General features: G+C 42.1%; 1 long non-coding RNA gene across 2 annotated transcripts in view; it reads left to right on the plus strand.

Annotated features, from left to right (window-relative positions):
• Nucleotides 1-24,226, plus strand: part of LOC115088783 — a 48,459-nt gene that overhangs the window by 11,854 nt on the left and 12,379 nt on the right. The window contains exon 2 of one of the 2 annotated variants that reach the window (XR_003855873.1): nt 21,501-21,585. The exons of the other annotated variant lie outside the window; for it this stretch is intronic. This is a non-coding gene — a long non-coding RNA (uncharacterized LOC115088783). The remainder of the gene's footprint in view (nt 1-21,500; nt 21,586-24,226) is intronic. 2 annotated transcript variants of the gene reach the window in all.

Raw genomic sequence — 24,226 nt, forward strand, 5'->3', positions numbered from 1 at the left:
TTTTTTGTTTTTATTCAACCTTCTTTTCAATTCTTAGAGATAATTTGGACATCTTTAGCTCAGGTGACTTTTTACATATAAGCACATGGACTTTGCTTTTATTGGAACCTGTCTGTTGGGATGCCCTAACTGTCCTGTTTCATTAACATCCTTGAAGGATACATTTCTCCAAATCATGCACTGCTGAGTGACTGTTGGCTTTCCCCCTTGTTCTACTTTAAAATCTGCTCTATCTCCTTTTTAAAAGTTAGTGCCAGCAGCTTGGTTCCACTCTGGTTAAGGTTGAGCCCATCCTTTTGGAAAAGTCTCCCCCTTCCCCAAAGGTTTCCTCAGTTCCTTACAAAATTGAATCCCTCTTCCCTGCACCATCGTCTCATCCATGCATTGAAATTCTGAAGCTCTGCCTGCCTCTGGGGACCTGCACGTGGAACAGGAAGAATTTCAGAGAATTCTACCCTGGAGGTTCTGGATTTCAGCTTTCTACCTTAAATCCTAAATTTGGCTTCCAGAACTTCTCACCCACATTTTCCTATGTTGCTGGTGCCCACATGTACCATGACAGCCAGCTCCTCCCCAGCACTGTCTATAATCATATCTAAGTGACACATGAGATCTGCTATCTTCGCACCAGGCAGGCAAGTTACCAGGCGTTCCTCATGTCCACCAGCCACCCTGCTATCTACAATTCTAATATTTGAATCACCAACTATGATGGCCAGCCTAATAGGGATGTGAATCGTTTTTGAACGATTAAAATTATCGTCAGATAATTTTAAAATCGTCCAAAATCGTTAGAGTGCACGATACAATACAAATGCCCCCGATTTATCATCAGGGGCATTTGTATTGTATCGTTAAATAGGGCGCAGGAAAACCGGCACACCAAAAAAACCCTAAAACCCACCCGAACCTTTAGAACAAATCCCCCACCCTCCCGAACCCCCCCCCCCCAAATGTTTTAAATTACCTGGGGTCCAGTGGGGGGGTCCCAACGTGATCTCCCTCTCTCTGGCCATAACTGCGTTGAGAGAAATGGCGCCGGTGGCCCTTTGCCCGTATCATGTGACAGGGCAAAGGAAGCGCCGGCGCCATTTTGGTTCCTGGGTCCCAACGTCACGCGTGCAGGAGATTGCCCCCGGACCCCCACTGGACCCCCAGGGACTTTTGGCCAGCTTGGGTGGGGCCTCCTGACCCCCACAAGACTTGCCAAAAGTCCAGCGGGGGTCCGGGAGCGACCTCCTGTGCACAGGCCGTATTGCCAATCTTCAAAATGGCGCCGGCGCTACCTTTGCCCTCACTATGTCATACGGGCGACGGTCGCCCGTATGACATAGTGAGGGCAAAATCTTCAAAATGGCGCCGGCGCTAACTTTGCCCTCACTATGTCATACGGGCGACGGTCGCCCGTATGACATAGTGAGGGCAAAATCTTCAAAATGGCGCCGGCGCTAACTTTGCCCTCACTATGTCATACGGGCGATGGTCGCCTGTATGACATAGTGAGGGCAAAGGTAGCGCCGGCGCCATTTTGAAGATTGGCAATACGGCCCGCGCACAGGAGGTCGCTCCCGGACCCCCGCTGGACTTTTGGCAAGTCTTGTGGGGGTCAGGAGGCCCCCCCCAAGCTGACCAAAAGTCCCTGTGGGTCCAGCGGGGGTTCGGGGGCAATCTCCTGCACGCGTGACGTCGGGACCCAGGAACCAAAATGGCACCAGCGCTACCTTTGCCCTGTCACATGATACGGGCAAAGGGCCACCGGCGCCATTTCTCTCAACGCAGTCATGGCCAGAGAGAGGGAGATCGCGTCGGGACCCCCCCCCACTGGACCCCAGGTAATTTAAAACATTTGGGGGGGGTTCGGGAGGGTGGGGGATTTGTTCTAAAGGTTCGGGGTGGGTTTTAGGGTTTTTTTGGTGTGCCGGTTTTCCTGCCCTCCCCCGATCTATGATTTTTAATGATTTAAAAAAAAAAAAACCACGACAATAAGATTTCCCTCCCCCCCCCCCCCCCCCAGCCAAAATCGATCGTTAAGACGATCGATCACACGATTCACACCCCTACAGCCTAACCCTTCCCTCTTGGGCAGTAGCCCTGGGAGACTTGTCCTCAGTGCGAGACGGCAATACATCACCTGTAGAGCAGGTCCTTGCTTCAGGATCACTTCCTGCTATACCAGGGTGATGTTCTTCTACTGGGAAACCTTTCTGATCCAAGGCAGCACTGGGGCTGCCAGACTGGATTTTGGACTTGGCTACTATGTCCCTGAAGTTCTCATCAATGTATCTCTCTGCCTGCCTCAGCTCCTCCAAGTCTGCTACTCTAGCCTCCAGAGATCGGACTCTTTCCCTGAAAGCCAGGAGCTCTTTGCACTGAGTGCACACATACAATCTCTCACCGGTGGGTAAAAAAAATCATACTTGTGGCACTCAATGCAAAAGACTGGAAAGCCCCCCTCCTGCTGCTGCATTGCTGCCTTCATCTTAATTTTATTGAGTTCCTAGTTAAGTTTAGGATACTAAGGGAGTTGGAATTAGAGTACATTATATTTACAGGTGAATTTACTTGAGTGGGTGGGAAAGACAGACACTAGAATTAACTATCTCTGGCTTGCTTATTACCTCAGACACACACAAACTCTAAAGAATATATCCCACTATATCATCTTTCTACAAACGTATCAATCCTTTTTAACCACCATTAAATTGATCTTCACTCAAATAATTGAAGGGTTTGAGATTCTTGTGCTGTTAAGAGAGCGCTTCCAGTCCTCTTCTACTGCAAAGGGTGTGGGGGCTCTGGAATTCAATCCCTGGATCGCTTGCGTGACCTCTGGACTCCTCTCCCGGGGGATGCTGGGACCAGTATGCAGATGAGCCTTCTGGTCCTCTTCTACTGCATGCACATCCTTCTCATGTGTATTCATTAGGGGTATCCCGAAAATCCACCTAGTTGTCGAACCTCAATGACAAGATCTGCCCATCTCTGCTCTAGAACAATGATTCCCAACCCCATTTCTCTGGACCCACTGACTAATCTGATTTCAGGATTTCCACAATTAACATGCATACTATATGTTTGAATATAATTTGCAAATGTGTGTGTTCATTCTAGATAGCCTGAAAACCATGCCAACCAGGTTGTTGTTGCCAAGGACTGGAATTGAGAACCAATGCTCTAAAGTATTTCTGGGGAGGATCATTTTCAAGGTCATTTCCACCAGCAAGACAGTGTGCAAGCCACTGAAAAGGCCTGTTATTAGATGTGGATAAACATGTGCCTGCGCCCCATATACTTGTATATTTACCTGGACAATATGAAGGCGCTCGTGGGGGAAGTGTTTGCACTTACGCACATGCCTTTGCATTTTCAAATGTATGAGTGTAAAATTTCCAAGCTTTCCCTGCCTATAAAGCACGTGTAATTGTGTGCAGAGAGCTTTGGTGGGGTAATTTGAAAGTCATACCTTTGCACATAAGTTTGCTTTGAAAACTGGAATCACTTATGCATGCGTTTAATGTCAAATTTGTGCAGGATTTTATACAGTAAAAAGATAAATGACAGCAGATAAAAACCAAAATGACCCATCGCCTTGGCCTTCTCTTATCCCCAGAAGGAGTGGGCATTTGTTGCAGGAAGTGATCGCAGCCAGTCTTTAGACCCTTCTCAAATCTATGGAAAACCCACAAAGAAGGACAAACTCACCTTATGCTTGCTGGACTCGTGCTCCAGAGCACACCAATATCTATGTATTTGTTTATGACACTTATAATCTATCTCCAAGCATATGATAGATGAGGAGTACAATCAACGTACACAAATTGCACAAAACAAACAGTAACATTAGTAATACAATAGTCCTTTCATATAAACTTGCTTAAAAATATTAGCCGTTAACTTTTTTCTGTAAAAACAATATTCCTCCTCTTCCATCAATTGTCCGCACAAAGCATTCCACATGCAAGGGCCCACAACTAAGAATGTCCTATTACGTGTCTCTTTAAAATCTTTAAAATAGGGAACACACAATAATTTCTTCCCTGCAGAACATAAAGCTATGGATCAAATCAGCCAGTGGATAGCCATCAACACAAAGAGACTTATGAAGTAAAGTCAACATCTAAAATGAATTCTATCGGAAACAGGTAGTCAGTGTAGTGATTCAAGTGCAGGCATAATGTGGTCATGATAACCTTCCCCAGTCAGAATACGTGACGCTCCATTCTGTACCTTGGGAAACTCAATATAAAGGACGTTACAGTAGACAAGTTTGCTTATTATGAGAGCTTGTACTACTGTGTGCAGATTTGATTCAGAAACCAAGGGTTTCAACTGTCTTACCATTCTTCAATTTAAGAAAGCTGATTTCACTGTTGAGGCTATCTTCAGCTTCAATCTTTTGTTTGTATCAAGGAGCACAGCATACAGGGCCGGCGGAAGCACTAGGCGAACTAGGCGGTCGCCTAGGGCGCCAGCTTCCCGGGGGCGGCACTGCCCCGGTAAAATTAAGAGAGCTGCGCTCAGCTGCTGCCCCGGTAAAATGAAAAGAGCTGCATTAAGCCGCCGCCCCCCCGATAAAAATAAAAGAGCCGCTGCCGGCAGCCCGCCCCAAAAGACCCATCTGACCTCCCCCAGCGGTTCGCGTGCTCCCGGTCTCTTCCGGTCTCTCCCGCTGCTCTTTCTTCCCTGCTGCCGTTGCCGCCAGGCTATCAGCACGTTCAAGCCCAGCGGGAACGGCAGCAGTGCAAAAAAAAAAAAAAAAGCTGTGGCATCCGCGGCTGCCCTTTTCTTCCTCCCGCCCCCCCCTGACCCAGAACAGGAAGTGATGCGCGGGAAGGAGAAAGAGCGGTGCCGCATGAAAAAAATAGCGGCGACAGCAGCATCGGCCCCCGACCAATTGAAGCAGCCGGTAATCGGGAAAGGAGTCAGCAGCATGAGCCTCCCGCGGCCGATGGGATTCTTCCTTTTTGGCCTGCGGGGGCTGGAGGAGGAGGCTGCTGCAGCTACCATTTGTGCTGGGGGGGGGGGAGGAAGTGAGTGAGAGAAGCCTGCCTGTGTGTGATTGAGAGCCTGTGTGTAAGTGAGAGAATGTGTGTGTGATTGAGAGCCTGTGTGTAAGTGAGAGAATGTATTTGATCGAGAGCATGTGTGTGTGATTGAGAGAAACTGGTCAGAGAGCTGATGTATGTGTATATGTGAGAGACAATGAAAGTGACTGCTCAAGGAGATGACTGATGTGTGAGAGTGTGAGACAGTCAGGGATGTGACTGATGTGTGTGTGTGTGTGTGTGTGTGTGAAAGAGAGAAAAAGCATGGAAGTGAGAACTCTGGGTATGTGAGAAAGCATGGGAGTAAGAAGCCTGGTGTTGTGGGGGTGTATGTGAAAGAAAGCATTGGAGTGAGAAGCCTGATTATGTGAGAGAGAGCATGGGAGTGGGAAGCCTGTGTGTGTGTGCATGTATGAGAGAGAGACTGGTTGATAAGGTGACGGTGTGACTGGTGTGTATGTGAATGTGAGAGAGAGAGAGAGAATGTGATTCAGAGAATGAGAATCCTGTGCACCTGGAGAGCGAGCATGGAAATGAGAGAGAGACTGGTGTATGTGTGTGTGTGTGTAACAGAGAGAAAGTGATTATGGGAATGAGAAGTCTGTGCATGTGAAGAGAGTGAGCATGGGAGTGAGAACCTGGGTGTGTGTGAGACACAGCATGGGAGGGAGAAGCCTGTATATGTAAGACAGAACAGGTGACTGGTGTGTGTATGTGTGTATGTGTGAGAGAGAAAGAAAGTGATTATGGGAATGAGAAGCCTGTGCATGTGAAGAGTGAGCATGGGAGTGAGAAAGCTGGGAGTGTGTGAGATACAGCATGGGAGTGAGAAGCCTGTATATCTGAAAGAGAACATGGGAGTGGGAAGCCTGTGTGTGTGTATGCATGAGAGAGATCAGGTGACTGGTGTGTATGTTTGTGTATGTGTGTGAGAGAAAGAAAGTGATTATGGGAATGAGAAGCCTGTGCATGTGGAGAGAACAAGCATGGGAGTGAGAGACTGGTGAGTGTGTGTGAGAAAGAGAAAGTGATTATGAGAGTGAGAAGCCCATATATGTAAGTGGAACACGGGAGTGGGAAGCCTGTGTGTGTATGGCATGAGAGAAACTGTTCAGGAAGGTGACTGGTGTGTTTGTCAAAGACTGTTTGGGAGATGATTGGTGTGTGAGAGACAGAAACTGGTCATGGGGGCATGACTGATATGGTGTGTGTGTGAGAGACATGGGCCTTAAGGAAGAGGACCATGAGTATAGAGCTTAGCCTCTACTGCTGCTTCTGGTGTGTACTACAGCCTGCATGGAAGAGGAGTAAGAGAGCTGCTGGAGGGGGTAAGTAAAGATGGCTTTTTAAGTTTATTTTTCTTGATTGACTGCCATTTTAATTATTTAATATTATGTGATGTGTCTGCTTTTTTTGTTTGAGCAACAAGTATAGCTTTGGTTTATGTTTATTTTATTTATTTTTATTTATTTATTTATAAAAGTTTCTATACCGTCGATAAGACAAATCATCTCAATGGTTTACATGGCATAAAAATGTCAAATAAGTGTTCTGTTATAAATACAGACTTCGTTATTTTCATTAATGCACAATGTAAGTTAATTGTGTGTGGAGGCGGGGGGGGGGGGGGGGCGGCATAGCTGACGTTTCGCCTAGGGCGCCTAATACCCTTGCACCGGCCCTGACAGCATAGTCTGTGCCTCAGCTACAACTGGAAACTTCAAACACATAATCGTTAAACTGAATCATACCCAGATTTGGGCCCAGTCCTCTTATGCTTAGCAAGGTACTACTGTTTTATTTACATTCAGAATTAGTTTTGATTGACCTAACCAATTCTGAACCGCCTCCATGCATACTTGAAAACGCTGCACCAGCAGTATACCAACTGAATTCAATCTTGAAAAAGGTGGCCTCTTGGATATACAAATAATTTTTAAAAAGAGTAGAGGAGAAGGAAGACCCTTGAGGCTCACTAGACACAAGACAATAACAGGAAGAGCACATATCCCCAACACTACCTGCTGCCTTCTACCGAACAAGAATAAAGCAAACCATGTTAGAACAGAGGAGGAAATCCCAATAGATTGTGATCAGATAACAAAATATCAAAATCAACAGAGTCAAAGGCTGCAGCAAGATCTAATTGAACAAGGAGTACTGAGCGACCCAAATCCATCTCACAGTGCAAGTGGTTCAAAAGGGATACTAACAAGGTGTCAGTTCCACAATGTTTCTGAAAGCCCAGCTGATTCAACTGTAGACACCCCCTTTTTTAAAATCTTAGCAAGCGTTGACAAATTTGGAATAAAATGATAAGTAATCTAATTGACTCCTGATCTGAGTACATCTTTCTTCAATGGGCGAACCACTGCCTGGTTTTAAAATATTTGGAACCTGACTACTGTCATGATCAAGCAGGCTAGAATCTGAGATCACCCTCGCAGAAGCCACACAGAACTACAAGGCAGGGCAAGAGCCGGTCTTCTGCCTAGCCAGTCCCCTCCCCCACAAGTTGAGCCCTTGGGCTCTGGGGGCTGGTAGGACTTTCCTTCTAAAGAATATCATGATAATGCAGGCACAGGCTGGGGGAACTAGCTGGAGGCAGGAATCGGGCAGGGCTGGAGACAAGCAAGGGTTGGATACCAGTCTGGAAGCAGGCAAGGCAAACTGGCCTGGAGGCAAAGACTGGACAAGCACAGGACTAGCACAAGCAACAATAAACAAGAAGACCCACACAGGTATAAGGCTGGCTAGGTGAACCTAGAAGGCCCAAAGCTACAAGGTAGGACAGGAAGACCTAAGGGGCCACTGAGAATGGCAGGTAGGCCTGAAAGGCCACAGAGCAAGGCAGAGAGGCCTGGAAGTCCATAGAGCAAGGTGGAGAGGCTCAGAAGGCCATAGAACAAGGCAGGGAGGCCTGGAAGGCTGCTGAGCAATGCAGGAAGACCTGGAAGGCCAGAAGACCAAGGTAGATCACAAGGCAAGGCAGAAAGTCGAGGTAGGCCAAAAGGCAAGGAAAGCAAGGATGGCCAGGTCAAGGACCCGAGTTCACTTGATGAAGAGATAAAGAGGGAATAGACAGGCTGTGATGCTTAAAGCCAACAGCTGTGAAGACAGCAAACTTCTTTTATTAAAATGCTATGAAATAATATAATTACACCTTGAAGGGAGAGGCAGTGTGCCATGTAAAGTACCAATATAGCACTCTCTTTCAAGTGATTTTTCTGATAGCAGGACTAGCTATAGGATTTCAACCTGTGTTTCATTCACCATTAAACTAGGTTACATAATTGCTAACATTTCTATGATTGGTTTTCTATTATAAACAAATAATCTGAATGGACATATATCTAAATATTATCTAAATATTATAAATGATGTTATCTATGGCTTGCAATTAGATGGAATGCCAACAGGCTTTGTCTTTGTTAAAAAATGTGCTATAACCTTAGATGGAATGTCAACTGGCCTCGTATCTGTTAAAAAATGTTCTCTGACCTTGTATCTCAGCATCTTTATGTAACTTGTAGCACTGTTTGTCTAGAAAAACAAGTACAATGCTGAAGCTATGATATTGTTCGTAAAAAAAAAAAAGTGCCTATGAACAAAAATCAAAAACTCAGGAGAACAAGAACAATAACTTCATGTGTGACATGTCAAAAAGTGTTTCACCACCTCTTCACCACTTTCATATCTGTAAAGCAACACACCAATCCTTCCTTTCTGTCATTTTGGTCTTCCCCTTGTGGCTTGGATTGGTCCCAAGCCGTGTATATTCTAGGAGCTATAGATAGACTTGGCCTTACCCATAGGACAGAGCAGACAGCATATATTTACTGAAAGACTTGAGGCCTATTAACGATGTGTGAATGAGGTGCTTGCTAATTCATTAAAGTTACAGGTGGATTCATGGCAGAAATTAAATGGACACACAAATGAAAAGAACTTATCTTCATTTCCAGGGCCACTAGTGAAAACTATCATCCAAAAAGGAAATATCAACGCAACTATTATTCAACTAGAAGTGCCACTCACCCAAGTTATATCAAATATTAAAAATTTTTTGTTAGATTTTTTAGTAAAATTATTTTGCCGCACCATCAAGCCTGACAGTGTGCCCACCTGACATTCAAAACGGGGGGCTGCCCGGTCTTCTAATCATCTGTGGTCACAGTTATTTTCTCTTTGTTTCTTTTTGTTTCTATTTTTCTTTTAAAACAATTTGTTGCATGTATGGTCATGGTAATTAATGTGTGTTATTCCTCACTTTCAAAGAACACACTCAGCTCACTTTTAAACACAATTGAAATCAGATGTTATTACTTCAGTTCAGCTCAATATTATTTTCTTCAGCTCGACAACCAGCCGATGTTTCACAGAAAACTGCTTCATCAGGAGCTGCAGTTCTTAAAGGACCATTTTTCAATAATGTGAAAATGTAACACCGCTCCATGCATATTCATTCAAATTCCTTTCTAATATAAATTCCTGTATAACAAAGAATCACTGTCAAAATATATCTTTGACTATTCTTATATTAATTATCTGGTGTTGGCATAAATTCGAACCTTCAAACAGGACGGCCATCATCTCGAAACGTATTCAAACAAAAGGAACAGAAACTATCTTTATGTCAAGCATCAGCTTATAACCAAGCAACGTCCAATCACAGTTAAGGCAATGTCATTTCTCACTATAATGTAGTCGCCATTGTTTCTTCAAAGGAATACATTTAATAATTCAAGCTCTGCATTTAGACCTTTAGGATGTAATGTGTCTAAAAAATGTATCCACTTTTGTTCTGCCTGTATTAGTTTCTTATTCATATCTCCTCCCCGCCAATGTGGTAAAACTTGTTCCTAAACACACACTCGTAGTTCATCGAATACATGGCTTTTCTCAAGACAAAACAATAGGTGCATTCAAACGTTGTGTAGACAGACTAGAGCAATGTTCAATCACTCTAGTTCGTAATTGTTGCATAGTTTTTCCAACGTACATCATTTCACATGGGCACTGGATGATATACACTACTCCCATTGACTTACATGTAATGTATTGTCTCAACTTAATAGAAAGTTGTGGATTTTTAAACTGAATCTGAGTAGTGGTTAACATATTTACACAAACTGAGCATGAACCACAAGCTGTATGTGATCCATCACTTTGTTTCAGAGAATACACTGTCGAATCAGAATGTACCAGCTGATCTTTTAAACTAGAGCCCTTAGTGTATGTAAATCTTGGTCTCAACTCGAATTCATCATAAAGTTGCAACATGTCCCAATTTTGGTAAATCACATCTTTGAACATTGATACCATGGGAAAGAAAGGTACTACACAAGTCAGCATTTCTTCTACTGTTTTTTCTTTAGGTAAAAACAGCCAATCTCGGTTAGTAAATTTGGCTCTGAGATATGCTCGTTTGACTCAACGTTTTGGGTACCCTCTATTTAAAAAATGATCACTCAACACCACTGCTGGTGACGGTAGTCTTCTTTTGATGAGCAGAGACGTCGGACCCTAAAAAATTGTCCGGTCGGCAAATTTTATTTGAGGCTCCACGGGTGTGCACTACTGAAATGTAACAAAGTGTGGCTACTCACTGGTTTGTGATAAACAGGTTTTAAATCCATTTGGTAATTTATCAATTGTAATATCCAAAAAAGTGATTCTATGTGTTTGAAAAATTGCTATAAACTGTAAACATCAATTACATGTGTTTAACCAGACCAAAAAATCAGTAAAATTCTGTTGAGTTCCTTGCCATAAAATCAGGATGTCCTCTATATAACGTCTCCATGCAAAAACGTGTTGAAAAAAAGGTTGCGTGTCATTGATCCACATTTGTTCGAAAACGCCCATATACAGATTAACTAAATCCAGGGCCATAGTGGCACCCATTGCATTGCCACATATCTGTTGAGAAAAATTTTTTCATATGCAAAAAAATGTTTGGTGAGAGCAATGTATAATAAGGATTGCAAAAACTCAGAAGGGATAAATTGTGGGCAGGATCGAGATTCAAAATAAGTCATGGCAAACTCCATCATTTCTTCTTGTGGGATGCATGTATATAGGGACTCAACATCGAGAGTTACTAGATGCAGTCCACTGGTATCACAATGAATATCCTCCAAGAAACAAATCATCTGTTGTGAATCTTTTATATATGAAGGTAATGCCGGCACAAAGGGAGCTAAAAAGAAATCAACACATTTCGAGAGTGGTTCTCCCAGGTGGTTCTCCCAGGTGGGTTTTCAATATTTTTATGAATTTTGGGCAGGAGGTAGAAAATTGGAACAACCGGATATTTCTTAATCAGAAAATTGATCTCTTTAGTTGTCAAAAAACCAAGTCTCTCTCCCTCTCGCACTAAATATTCAATTTCTTTTGATAAACCCATGGTGGGATCTTCTAGCAAAGGACTATAAAAGTCAGTATTCGATAATTGATGATGTACCTCATTTGAATATTGAATTCTGTCCATATAACACAATTTTCCTGCCCTTATCAGCCCCGGATTTAGCTAATCTTTATATGTGTGTTTTCGAACAAACGTGGATCAATGACACTCAACCTTTTTTTCAACACATTTTTGCATGGAGACATTATTTAGACGACATCCTGATTTTATGGCAAGGAACTCAGAATTTTACTGATTTTTTGGTCTGGATAAACACACATAATTCATGTTTATGGTTTACAACAATTTTTCAAACACATAGAATCACTTTTTTTGGATATTACAATTGATAAATTACCAAATGGATTTAAAACCTCCGTTTATCACAAACCAGTGAGTAGCAACACTTTGTTACATTTCAGTAGTGCACACACGCCGGAGCCTCAAAGAAAATTTGCTGACCGGACAATTTTTTAGGGTCTGACATCTCTGCTCGTCAAAAGAAGACTACCATCATCAAGCATCCAATTTCTACAGTGATCGTTTTTTAAATAGAGGATACCCAAAACGTTGTGTCAAACGAGCATATCTCAGAGTCAAATTTACTAACCGAGATTGGCTGTTTTTTACCTAAAGAAAAAACAGTAAAAGAAATGCTGACTTGTGTAGTACCTTTCTCTCCCATGGCATCAGTGTTCAAAGATGTGATTTACCAAAATTGGCACATGTTGCAACTTTATGATGAATTCGAGTTGAGACCAAGATTTACATACACTAAAGGCTCTAGTTTAAAAGATTAGCTGGTACATTCCGATTCGACAGTGTATTCTCTGAAACAAAGTGATGCATCACATACAGCTTGTGGGTCATGCTCAGTTTGTGTAAATATGTTAACCACTACTCAGATTCAGTTTAAAAATCCACAACTTTCTATTAAGTTGAGACAACACACTACATGTAAGTCAATGGGAGTAATGTATATCATCCAGTGCCCGTGTGAAATGACGTACGTCGGAAAAACTACGCGACAATTACGAACTAGAGTGATTAAACATCGCTCTAGTCTGTCTACACAACGTTTGAATGCACCTATTGTTACACATTGTCTTGTGAAGAGCCATGTATTCGATGAACTATGAGTGTGTGTTTTGGAACAAGTTTTACCACATTGGCGGGGAGGAGATATGAATAAGAAACTAATACAGGCAGAATAAAAGTGGATACATTTTTTAGACACATTACATTTATTTATTTATTTATTTATTTAACATTTTTATATACCGGGATTCATGCAGAATTTGCATATCATCTCGGTTTACATTGTAACTGAAAAAGACATGCAAGAAGAGTGCAAGTTACATAGAACAGGGTTCTTAAAAACTTGGAACAGAATACATGGGTAAAATAACTTATAACATAATAGATGAAGGAGAGACTGAATATTATCTTAGTTGTAATGTATTATGTTTCAAGCTTGGTTTGAGAGTCTTAGGATATATTATTTTCTGGTGCGTAGGCATTGATGTGTCTTATTATCATGATTCGAACGCTTACATCCTGAAGGTCTAAATGCGGAGCTTGAATTAAATGTATTACTTTGAAGAAACAATGGCGACTACATCATAGTGAGAAGTGGCGTTGCCTTAACTGTGATTGGACGTTGCTTGGTTATAAGCTGACATTTGACGTAAAGATGGTCTCTGTTCCTTTTGTTTGAATACGTTTCGAGATGATGGCCTTCCTGTTTGAAGGTTCGAGTTTATGCCAACACCAGATAAGTAATATAAGAATAGTCAAAGATATATTTTGACAGTGATTCTTTGTTATACAGGAATTTATATTAGAAAGGAATTTGAATGAATATGCATGGAGTGGTGTTACATTTTCACATTATTGAAAAATGGTCCTTTAAGAACTGCAGCTCCTGATGAAACAGTTTTTCTGCGAAACATCGGCTGGTTGTCGAGCTGAAGAAATAAGAGCTGAAGAAATAATAAATTAGCTGAACTGAAGCATTAACATTTGATTTCAGAGCTGAAGAAATAATATTAAGCTGAAATGAAGTAATAACATTTGATTTCAATTGTGTTTAAATGTGAACTGAGTGTGTTCATTGAAAGTGAGGAATAATACACATTAATTACCTTGATCATGCATGCAACAAATTGTTTTAAAAGAAAAATAGAGAATACGGCCTTACAGCTAAAAAAAGTGGCAGGGGCTCCCCCTATCGATATCCGGTAGAATACAATTACTCAAAATGATGATCTTGCCTCGATGGCTCTATGTCCTGCAAATGTCCCCTATCTGGCTATCGGGGAAGGAGTGTAGTGAAATTAATGTTTTATTTAGAAAATTCATCTGGAATGGACGTAGGGCCTGCATACCATTATCAATTCTGATGCAACCGCCAAAGAAAGGGGGATTGGGGTGCCCTAATCTGCATAGACACAACCAGGCATGCCTTCTTCGTCATGTGAAAGATTCTTGGGGGATACTTCCCACTATACCCCTTTGAAACTTTTCAAATTTTGGTGGAAGCAGCAGACCTTGAACCCTCTGCTCCAACTCCCGAGAGCTATGCTATCTGCCAGCCTCTTGGCCCAACCTTTGATACAAATTTGCAGGAAAACCTGGGCTTATCTTTGCCTGCAGGTTGATCTACCCTCGCGACTCACACCGCTGTTAACTATCTGCGGTCACCCACTTTTTCCCCCAGCAACTGCTACATCGATTTTTCACAGACGGAAGGATAAGGGTTTGACCTGGGTGTATCAGTGCTTCTCAAGGGAAACTGGTCAACCGTATTCCTTCCTTGACCTCCAACATCAATATGGTCTCTCCTCCTCTGACCACTTTGCTTATTTACAACTGCGGAACTTCTGTCATTTGCAAAAGCTGTCTACTCTGGTTACCACCCAATTCTGGGCTATTCACAACATTGTGTCTGTGCATAAGGTACAAAAGCCTACTATTGCGGCTTTTAGCAACACAATTATCACTAACATAGTAGCTGATACCACATCTGGTGGCTGGCAGCATTGGGTAAAGTGGCCAGAGTTCACACTAACCAGTCAGGAATTTGGGTCCTGTTTTGAGCAGATACCTGAATGGTCAGAGAATGTTCTGTACAGGGAGCTACAATTTAAGTTTCTAAGAAAGTTTTATATGGCGACCGATAGAGCATTTATGGCTCATATTGCTGATTCCCCCATTTGTCCTAAGTGCAAACTGGAGGTGGGCACCTACACGCATAACTTTTGGTCTTGTATAAAAATTTACTCTTTCTGGAAGGAATTAATCAGCACTTGTAGTTCCTTACTCTCCAAGGATTTACCTGTAGATCCTGTTCTCTGGTTGTTTGGACTAGAACAAGCTCCTTCTACAAGTACAGATACATCGGACCTACGTTTTATACGAAAAGTGAGCCTGACAGGTAAAAAGGCCATCTTAGCTTGTTGGGTGTCAGACGAGGCACCTCAGCACGACCAATGGTTTAGACTACTGATTAAACTATTTACGTTAGAATACACATGTGGTCATAATGCCTCTCCAGCAAAGAGGAGGATATTGGCAGAAACGTGGAAACCGCTGGAGACATACCTACGCCCTACTATAATTTGAGGGATTTACTAAGATGGCTGGACATGACATTTCAATCCACCCCAATGGGTTAGGTTTATAAATCTGTGTTAGGTTTACAAATCTGTGTTAGGTTTATGAATCTATGTTGGGTGCCTGTGTCTTGTTTCTGGATTAGTGGTAGGCTTTCAAATCTGGTAAAGCAGGTTAGGGATGCTGAGTTCTCAGTTTTTTTTTTTCATTGACACACACACACAGGGTTTGTGGGAGGGAAGGGAGGGGGGGGAGGTTGGGAATTTGGGGTTTTCAATGATTTTTAATGATTTTCAATGATGTTCAGACTATTATATAATACCAAATATTGGCGAATTTTGCTATTGTTTAAAGCTCATGTGCATACTGGACAATATCAGACGGGTATGTCACAACAGGTCGTACCTGGTCTTTTACACTTGTATGTATATTCTTAGTCCTTTTTTTTTCCTTCTAGGAGGATGTTTGATGTTTGTGGCTGAGTTTTGTTACATGGTGAGTGCAATGAGACCTTGTAATGATGTATATTTGCCAATCTATTTGAAAATTTCAATAAAAATAAATGACAAAAAAAAAGAAAAGAAAAGAAAAATAGAAACAAAAAGAGAAAAAAACTGTTACCGCAGATGATTAGAAGACCGGGAAGCCCCCCGTTTTGAATGTCAGGTGGGCACACTGTCAGGCTTGATGCTGCGGCAAAATAATTTAACTAAAAAATCTAACAAAAAAAATGTAATATTTGATATAGCCTGGGTGAGTGGCACTTCTAGTTGAATAATAGTTGAGTTGATATTTCCTTTTTTGGATGATAGAAATTAAATGGACACACATCGCAGTCGGGTGTAAAATAAAATTAGAAAGATTAAAAAGATAAACTAAAAATAAAAATCTATGTGAAGGCCTGATAAAAAAAAAAAAGGTCTCACAGAGTAAAAATCCTTTTGTGTGTTTCTAAACATGAATAAAATATAAAAAGATGTCAATAAAGTATATCATTTCTATATGCTATATTTCTACTTATAAATGTAGTCTAAAAGTGTTTTTCCTTAATAAATGATTATTAAAAGTGATGTGTGAATGCTAAAAACTAATAAAATAACCAAGGGACTGAAAGCTGAGAGCATGTGCTTGCAAAGTAGGAATAGGAAGATTTAAAATAATCTTAGTGTTGTGTATACATACATATATGTGAATATATATTCAGGATCTAGCAGTGAGCAAACAATTCTCAACTGTGCAATATGGGGTACATTTTTAAAAAGCTTCTTGAGTAAAAAAGCCCATATATATGAGGATATGGGCTGAGCACAAACAATTCCTATTTGAAAAGTAGCAAAATATGCACATATATGCGCTTGTGTGAGTGAAAGAACGCATGAAAAAAAGAGGCGTGTTAGCAATTGGAAAACAGTGTTCTGGGCTGGGGCCAACATTTATGTGCTTAAATCCTGATTTTTAAACCAGTAAATGCAGCGTGCATGAGGCTGTTCCCTGCACATATTTACTTCTACTTTTTTTCATGTGTAAGTCAGAATAAAATTTGTTATAGCACAGACTGACTGGGTGAGGGATCTGGGGGGAGTGCAGGCTGAAGAACCTGAGGGGTCTTGATGACCTAGAGATAGACTGGGTAAACTAGTTGGACTAAGTGGTCAAACTGGTTATTTCCTTCTCGCGCTGTTTTAAAATGTGCTCACTTGCACTTGTAAAAGCCGACAAGTCCTAAGGAAAGATACGTTGATAACGTTTATACATGTAACCATTTAAAATTAGGAGCACATATACATGCTCTAGCTGTATTTTATATTATAAATGCACACTTGCATGGCCAATTTAAAATTCCAGTGTATGTGTGCTTGCACCCAGAGCAGACAGCAACAACAGCAAATAATTACTGATTTCTACCAATTTGCATGCTTCCTCTCTATCTGGGGGCTATCAATTGCATTTATGTCCCTATAAAGGCACCAGGGAAAGATGAGACCACCTACCAAAAGAACATAAGAACATAAGAAAATGCCATACTGGGTCAGACCAAGGGTCCATCAAGCCCAGCATCCTGTTTCCAACAGTGGCCAATCCAGGCCATAAGAACCTGGCAAGTACCCAAAAACTAAGTCTATTCCATGTAACCATTGCTAATGGCAGTGGCTATTCTCTAAGTGAACTTAATAGCAGGTAATGGACTTCTCCAAGAACTTCTCCAATTCTTTTTTAAACACAGCTATATTAACTGCACTAACCACATCCTCTGGCAACAAATTCCAGAGTTTAATTTTGCGTTGAGTAAAAAAGAACTTTCTCCGATTAGTTTTAAATGTGCCCCATGCTAACTTCATGGAGTGCCCCCTAGTCTTTCTACTATCCGAAAGAGTAAATAACCGATTCACATCTACCCGTTCTAGACCTCTCATGATTTTAAACACCTCTATCATATCCCCCCTCAGTCGTCTCTTCTCCAAGCTACTATCCGAAAGAGTAAATAACCGATTCACATCTACCCATTCTAGACCTCTCATGATTTTAAACACCTCTATCGTATCCTCCCTCAGTCGTCTCTTCTCCAAGCTGAAAAGTCCTAACCTCTTGAGTCTTTCCTCATAGGGGAGTTGTTCCATTCCCCTTATCAGGTGGGTTCCACGCCCTCTGTATGCAGGTGGTATACAACACCAAGGGCATCATCTTGGATATTGTGCCCAGATTTCCACAGTCAGGAATTTATGATTGCTTCTAAGAAGGCTGGCTGCTAGATAGGAATGCACTTACCATTACCACCACATTGTACCTAACCTCTTCTTTTGTTCTCCCTTATATTTAGGAGGACTGACAGCATTGGCCAGGAAGCACTGCTCTAATCTCAACCAAGAATCTACCCCCTGCCCAACACTAAAGGATATCTAACTATGCTCTTCTCTGTGTTCTCCCCAACAGGTGGTAGATGATATCCATTCAAAACTTGGCTCATGATCTTACTAGCTAACCTACCGAGCACTGCAGAGACTCACTACAACAGTGCCCACTGGTAGAACAAAGCAGCCAGTAAGAGAATCTTCAGCTACTCAGAATGTATTTCCCACTCCCTGGACAGATCTGGGGATGCATTCTGTGAGATCTTTTAGCCTGATGCCTGCTTCATAACCTGAACAACACCAGAGGCCTGCTTTCTGAAAACCCGACCAGCTAGGGGTCCTCCAGGATAGGTTTGGAAACCTCTGTCCTAGCTGATAACTATTGTAAATGCACCTTATCTCAAGGCACCTTCACTCACTCACTGAAAAGTGCAATCATCAAACTGATTCTGAAGAAACCTGGGTCCGACCAAAAAATATTAGACAACTATCACCTAGTCTCTAACCTCCCCTTCCTATCTAAGCTAATAGAAAAAGTAGTTCATCTCCAACTTCTTGACCACTTTGAGGAAAATAACATTTTATACTGTCAACAATCTGGCTTTAGGAAAGGCCATATAATTCAATCTGTTCTACTAGCCCTCACTAATAACATCCACTTGCATGCTGATCATGATAGTGATTCCTTCCTTGTCTTGCTAGATCTCTCTTCTGTCTTCCACATAGTTGACCACCAACTTCTGATCTAAACCTTATGCCACATCAACATTGAAGGTACTATCCTAAAACAGTTTGAATCATTTGTCTTTCAGAACTCAGTCTGTCAGTTAGGCCAATAAACACCCAAAACTTCAAACCTCATGTGCGGAGTCCCCCAAGGCTCGGTCCTCTTGCAATGCTTTTTAGGCATGTGCATTCGTTTGCGACAAAATATGAAATATAGATGATATTTCCTATTTCATCACGGTTAGGGGGACCCTGAAATTATAGGAAAACCCACAAAATTCCGTGTGGTTTTCTTATCGTTCTCTGGGGGGGGGGGGGGGGAGAAAGGGCATTAAAAAAACAAACCCTAAACCCACCCCAACCCTTCAGATTTAATTAAAATCCCCCACCCTCCCGACCCGCCCAAAACTTGCCTAAAGTCCCTGGTGGACCAGCAGGGTTCCCGGGAGTGATCTCCCCCTCTCAGGCCGTCGGCTGCCACTAATCAAAATGGCGCCTATGGCCCATTGCCCTTACCATGTGACAGGGGCTATCAGTGCCATTGGCCAGCCCCTGACACATGGTAGGAGCAATGGATGGCCCGTGCTATTTTTTAATGTGATGCCGGCCATCCATTGCTCCTGTGACAGAGGCCGGCCAATGGCACCGATAGCCCCTGTCACATGGTAAGGGCAAAGGGCCACAGGCTCCATTTTGTTTACTGGCAGCCAACAGGCCGAGAGCAGGAGATCACTCGCGGGACCCCTGCTGGACCACTAGGGACTTTAGGCAAGTTTTGGGGGGTCGGGAGGGTAGGGGATTCTAATTAATAGAGATGTGAATCATGTGATCGATCGTCTTAACGATCGATTTCGGCTGGGGGGGGAGGGAATCGGATCGTCGTGGTTTTGTTTTTTTAAATATCGTGTAAATCATAAATCGGGGGAGGGCGGGAAAACCGGCACACTAAAACATCCCTAAAACCCACCCCGACCCTTTAAAATAAATCCCCCACCCTCCTGAACCCCCCCAAAATGTCTTAAATTACCTGGGGTCCAGTGGGGGGGTCCCATTGTGATCTTCCACTCTCGGGCCACGGGTGTGTTGATAGATGTGGCGCCGGTGCCATTTTGCTTCCTGTCCCCCGATGTCATGAGCGTAGGAGATCGCTCCTGGACCCCCGCTGGACCCCCAGGGACTTTTGGCCAGCTTGGGGGGGCCTCCTGACCCCCACAAGACTTGCCAAAAGTCCAGCGGGGGTCCGGGAATGACCTCCTGCACTCGAATTGTGTTGCCGTACGGCCGGAATAAGGAGAGCTGGAGCGTAGCGATACTCACAGAGTGGCAGAGGTGGTAACTTCCTTGGTAGAAGAATGGAGAGAGGGACCTGAGGTCCGAGGTACAGGATACCCTGAGTAGGATAGACCCTCGAGAAGCAAGTACCTAGGAGTGCCAAAGGATCCTGGAAGAAAGAAGATAGGACCCCCGAGGAGAGGGTGTCCTATGTTAGGTAGTTGAACCACGAAGTGCAGATAGAAGTGAGGAGCCCCGAGGAGCGGGTACCCAGAGCTTCTGTAGTAGCGAGTTACCCCGGAGAGTAGAGAGGAATCCAAGCGAGCAGCTTAGAGGTGGTCAGAGTAGCAAAACCGAAGTCCTTGCTAATTTATTGGGCTAAAGCAGAGCAGAGGTTTTAATACCCAGAGGTACTGACGTCACGCGGTGGGGGCACTCCTGAGGTTCCCACCATGACGTATTCAAAAGCGTAGGTGGTATGCACGCGTGCATCTAGGAGGTCTCAGGAAGAAACATGGCGGAAGGGGACACCCATGATGTGTCGGAAATGCTGAGGGTTTCGGCAATCAGCACCGGAGGCAGCCATCTTTCCCAGGGAGGAGGAAAATGGTAGAAGAGAGGTGAGGCAGAGAGGTCACAGCCATCTGCGACTGACGGACACAACAGAAAAATAAGCAGGACACAGATTAGAGCAGATTGCCTGATGAACAACGTTTGTAAAAAGGAGTGTGAGGTGAGATAAGAAAGGAGAGATACTGTGGAGCTAGATATGTACTTGTAGGTGAATAGAAGAAGCTTGAAATTATGTAGAACCATATGGAGATGCAACGTAATGACTTCAGAAGAAGGGTTAAGTGATTGAAATGCCATTGGAGAAAGAATAGTTATGCAGCTCAGTTTTGAAGACTATAGTGGAGAAAAATGGTTCAGTGGGAGTCCTGTGAGGAGTTGGTTGCTGTAGTTTAAGAAGGGAGTGACAAAAGTATTTAGGACTTCTGAGGGTAAAGCAATGCTTTATCTGCAGAAATAGCCCTTTAGAAAATTATGAGGTCCATATTCAGTACAGCACCTTTATATTAGGATTTACAAAAGAGTGAAAAATGTTTAGTAAATACCTGGATAATGCAGTTTTACTACAGTCATGCTGAAGTCAGCAGCAATACATGGGTGATATTTGCCACCTACCCCCACCCCCCACCCCCCAATGGCTAAAGAACTGGCTATGGCCCAGTAATCCTCCCCTGAGGAGGTGCCCTGAAGAACCCCCATTCCCATTTACTTCCCTGCATGTTATGGGTACCTGCCCCAAAGACCTCCTCCCTCTTGAGTTGTAGAAAGAGCTGGAGTATGACTATAGAAGAAGGTGGTTAAGTGTGGAGCAGAGATGAAGATGCCTGAGATAGGGAATTTGGAAAAAATGACTAGACCAAGACAGTGGCCATGCTAGTGAGTGCAGGAGTTAGAGCATGACTAGAGGTAAGATGAGGAGGTGTAGACAATGAGGTTTGCCGCATGAAAGGCAAAGGAGTTGACAATATGAACGTTAAAGTCCCCAACAGTAATGAAAGGGGTATTTCCTTCTAGGATGAAGGAAAGGCAGAAGAAGAATAGGGTCATGACAGAGGATGAATACTGGACAGTTACCAGGAGAGGTTGTGGAATTGAAAAGGTAAGATAAATTCTCTGCATATGTTTCTACACTGATCCTTCTTTTAGTTTACAAGGTGAAGTAATATTAAACAGACTGCAAGAATGGAAATATCTGCACATTTTGACCCTTGCACCCAAGGTTCTTCCTTATACTTCAGCATATACAATACAATAAGCTAAAAATTATAGCTACTCTGGCCTCAATGATATAGTTATGAACTATAAATGGGCAATTAAAGTCATCATATTACTGAACACTGCCATTAAGTTTTGTCTTTAACCTTCTTGCCTCTGTCTTCAGTGAAATAATTATACTTGGCAATGACAATATAATGACATTTTGCATGTTTCTAATCTAATGCATTTTTTGTGCTTTTTAGTTTTGAATCTTTGTATTGTATTTATTTTTGGCCGTCAGGTAAACAAAAAAAGAATAGATGCCTTGATCTTTTCCTAATATTTATTAAAGTAGAGACGTATAGATGTATTCATAAAAATGCCCGACTCAGGCCGAGTTTCGCAGCTCTAGAGACTGAATACATGACGGCGTTTTGCAAGTTATCTTTCAGTGTTGGTTCACAGTGACCTTCCCTTGATGATTTTATACTCATCTGAGATTCTTGATTGTCCAAGCCCCTGAGGCAGCGGCTGTTGAGCTGCGAAACTCGGCCTGAGTCGGGCATTTTTATGAATACATCTATACGTCTCTACTTTAATAAATATTTGGAAAAGATCAAGGCATCTATTCTTTTTTTGTTTACCTTGCATTTATTTTTTACATTTCTGAAACTTTGTTGATACTATTTGCCATTCTAGGAAATTATTTTGTTTCTTACAGTATTGCATAACATAGTCCTCAACTATAGTGGCGAGACAGTTTGGTCTTGTGGTTGGAGTAATAGGTAGAAACCTGATGACTGGCATTCAATTCACATTTCTCCCACTGATATTTGTGATTTTGAGAAAGTTACTCTGCAGATGATGTAGTAAAGATTTTTAGGGGTTGTTTTTCCCATTTTGGGCATGATTCACTAAGGATTGTCTCCCACAAGCATGTCAGGTGCAACTCTCCTCCTCCCCATGATCTCGTTCATAGTCTGCCCTCCACCCCTCCCCTCACCACATTATAAATTAGAATTACAAGCATTTAAAGCAATTACATAATTCTATAATAATCTCTACCCTGAAATAGATTGCCTGTACATAACATAGGAAATCCACAAGCTATTTAACAGAAATCAAACGGTACATCAAATATAGACTATACTGTTATCCAAAGAAAATGGAGAGTACACTGAGTCTTAACTAAATACATGCTTCTAACCACTAATCTGTGCTAACTGGGGTGTGGGAGCTCAAGAACTTCTGGAGCTGAGATACTTCATAAAAAACATATTTGTGGTTTGAGAAAAAGATCTCACATCGACAAGGAAACTTTACAATCATTTTAGCAGCAATTGCTTCTACATCAGATCTAAGGTTCAAGAAACTTTTCCTTCTGATCTGCGTTGACCTAGATATGTAGGCCACCCAGATCCGCCCATTGCCTGCCCACAAATTGGCCAGCTAAAAGATAACCAGATAAGTGACTTAACCAGCTATCGAGCTTTGAATGCTCTTTGAATATTGAACTCTGTAGGTTTTATAAATCCATCCAGTATACAGAAAGCCTGGGAAAGATAAAATTCAATAAATTTGCAAAATAAAAAAAAAATCAATCCCCATTAAATAACCTGTAAAATACTTAAGCAAGAGTACATTTTATGAGGTCATTTTGAGACATTATCTTAAACAAATGTAACTTCTTTTATAGTCCAGGTAAATGAAGCATGCCTTCAATTAGAGCCTTCTGAATATACCCTAGAAACCTGCAGAGAGTGAAATTGTCTTTTGTTGCAGCATCACAACCTCCTCTTTTGAAGCCAATAGCTATACATGAGTGCTCTAGGTATAATGTCCTCCTTTTGAATTATTTTAGCTACCAAAATATATTTCAAGTATATCTGAGATTGTACATGGAATAAATGCTGGCTGGCTGTGATTAACTACAGATGCAGTCTCATTGCATTGAAGCAGAGACACAGTAAAATCCCAAAAGATTGCCTACAATACAATAGATAAAGTATAATTTATACAACACAGTAGGTGATTCAAAATTCAGTAAATATTACAAAATAAAATAATAATCCAATACAATAAACATATGCTAATGTAGTCCTTCTTCTAGTGTGCATTATGAAGTTGGGAGGGTAACACTCATTCTCAGGCCTAAGTCTAGAGAAAGTCCTGTGATGGGATGCACTTGTAGTGCCCAGAGCATAGACTAAAGGTATTGACTGCAGGTGTTCTCTCTAATCTTAATTCTGTAAGTTACCAGCGCCAGTGCAAAACAAACAGGGCACTCTGTATGTGTGTTCCAAAGAGAAGAATTCACTATGAACTCTATCAATGGTTATAAGTTGCCTTGAGCACATTTTCTCACTGAGACATCCATGTTCAATAGAAAATTCCAAATTCAGTTTGATCTGTGTAAAGGTCCCTTCATATGTGTTAGGGGTGTGCAGCAGGAAACATTTGTTTCACTTGAAAATCCATTTCATTGGGACCCTAATTAATTTCTTTAGCTTCAAAACAAAACAAAAAAAAATGTTGTTTAATTC

This window comes from Rhinatrema bivittatum, chromosome 3 (assembly GCF_901001135.1).
Source record: "Rhinatrema bivittatum chromosome 3, aRhiBiv1.1, whole genome shotgun sequence".
In the NCBI taxonomy this organism is placed as follows: Eukaryota; Metazoa; Chordata; class Amphibia; order Gymnophiona; family Rhinatrematidae; genus Rhinatrema; species Rhinatrema bivittatum.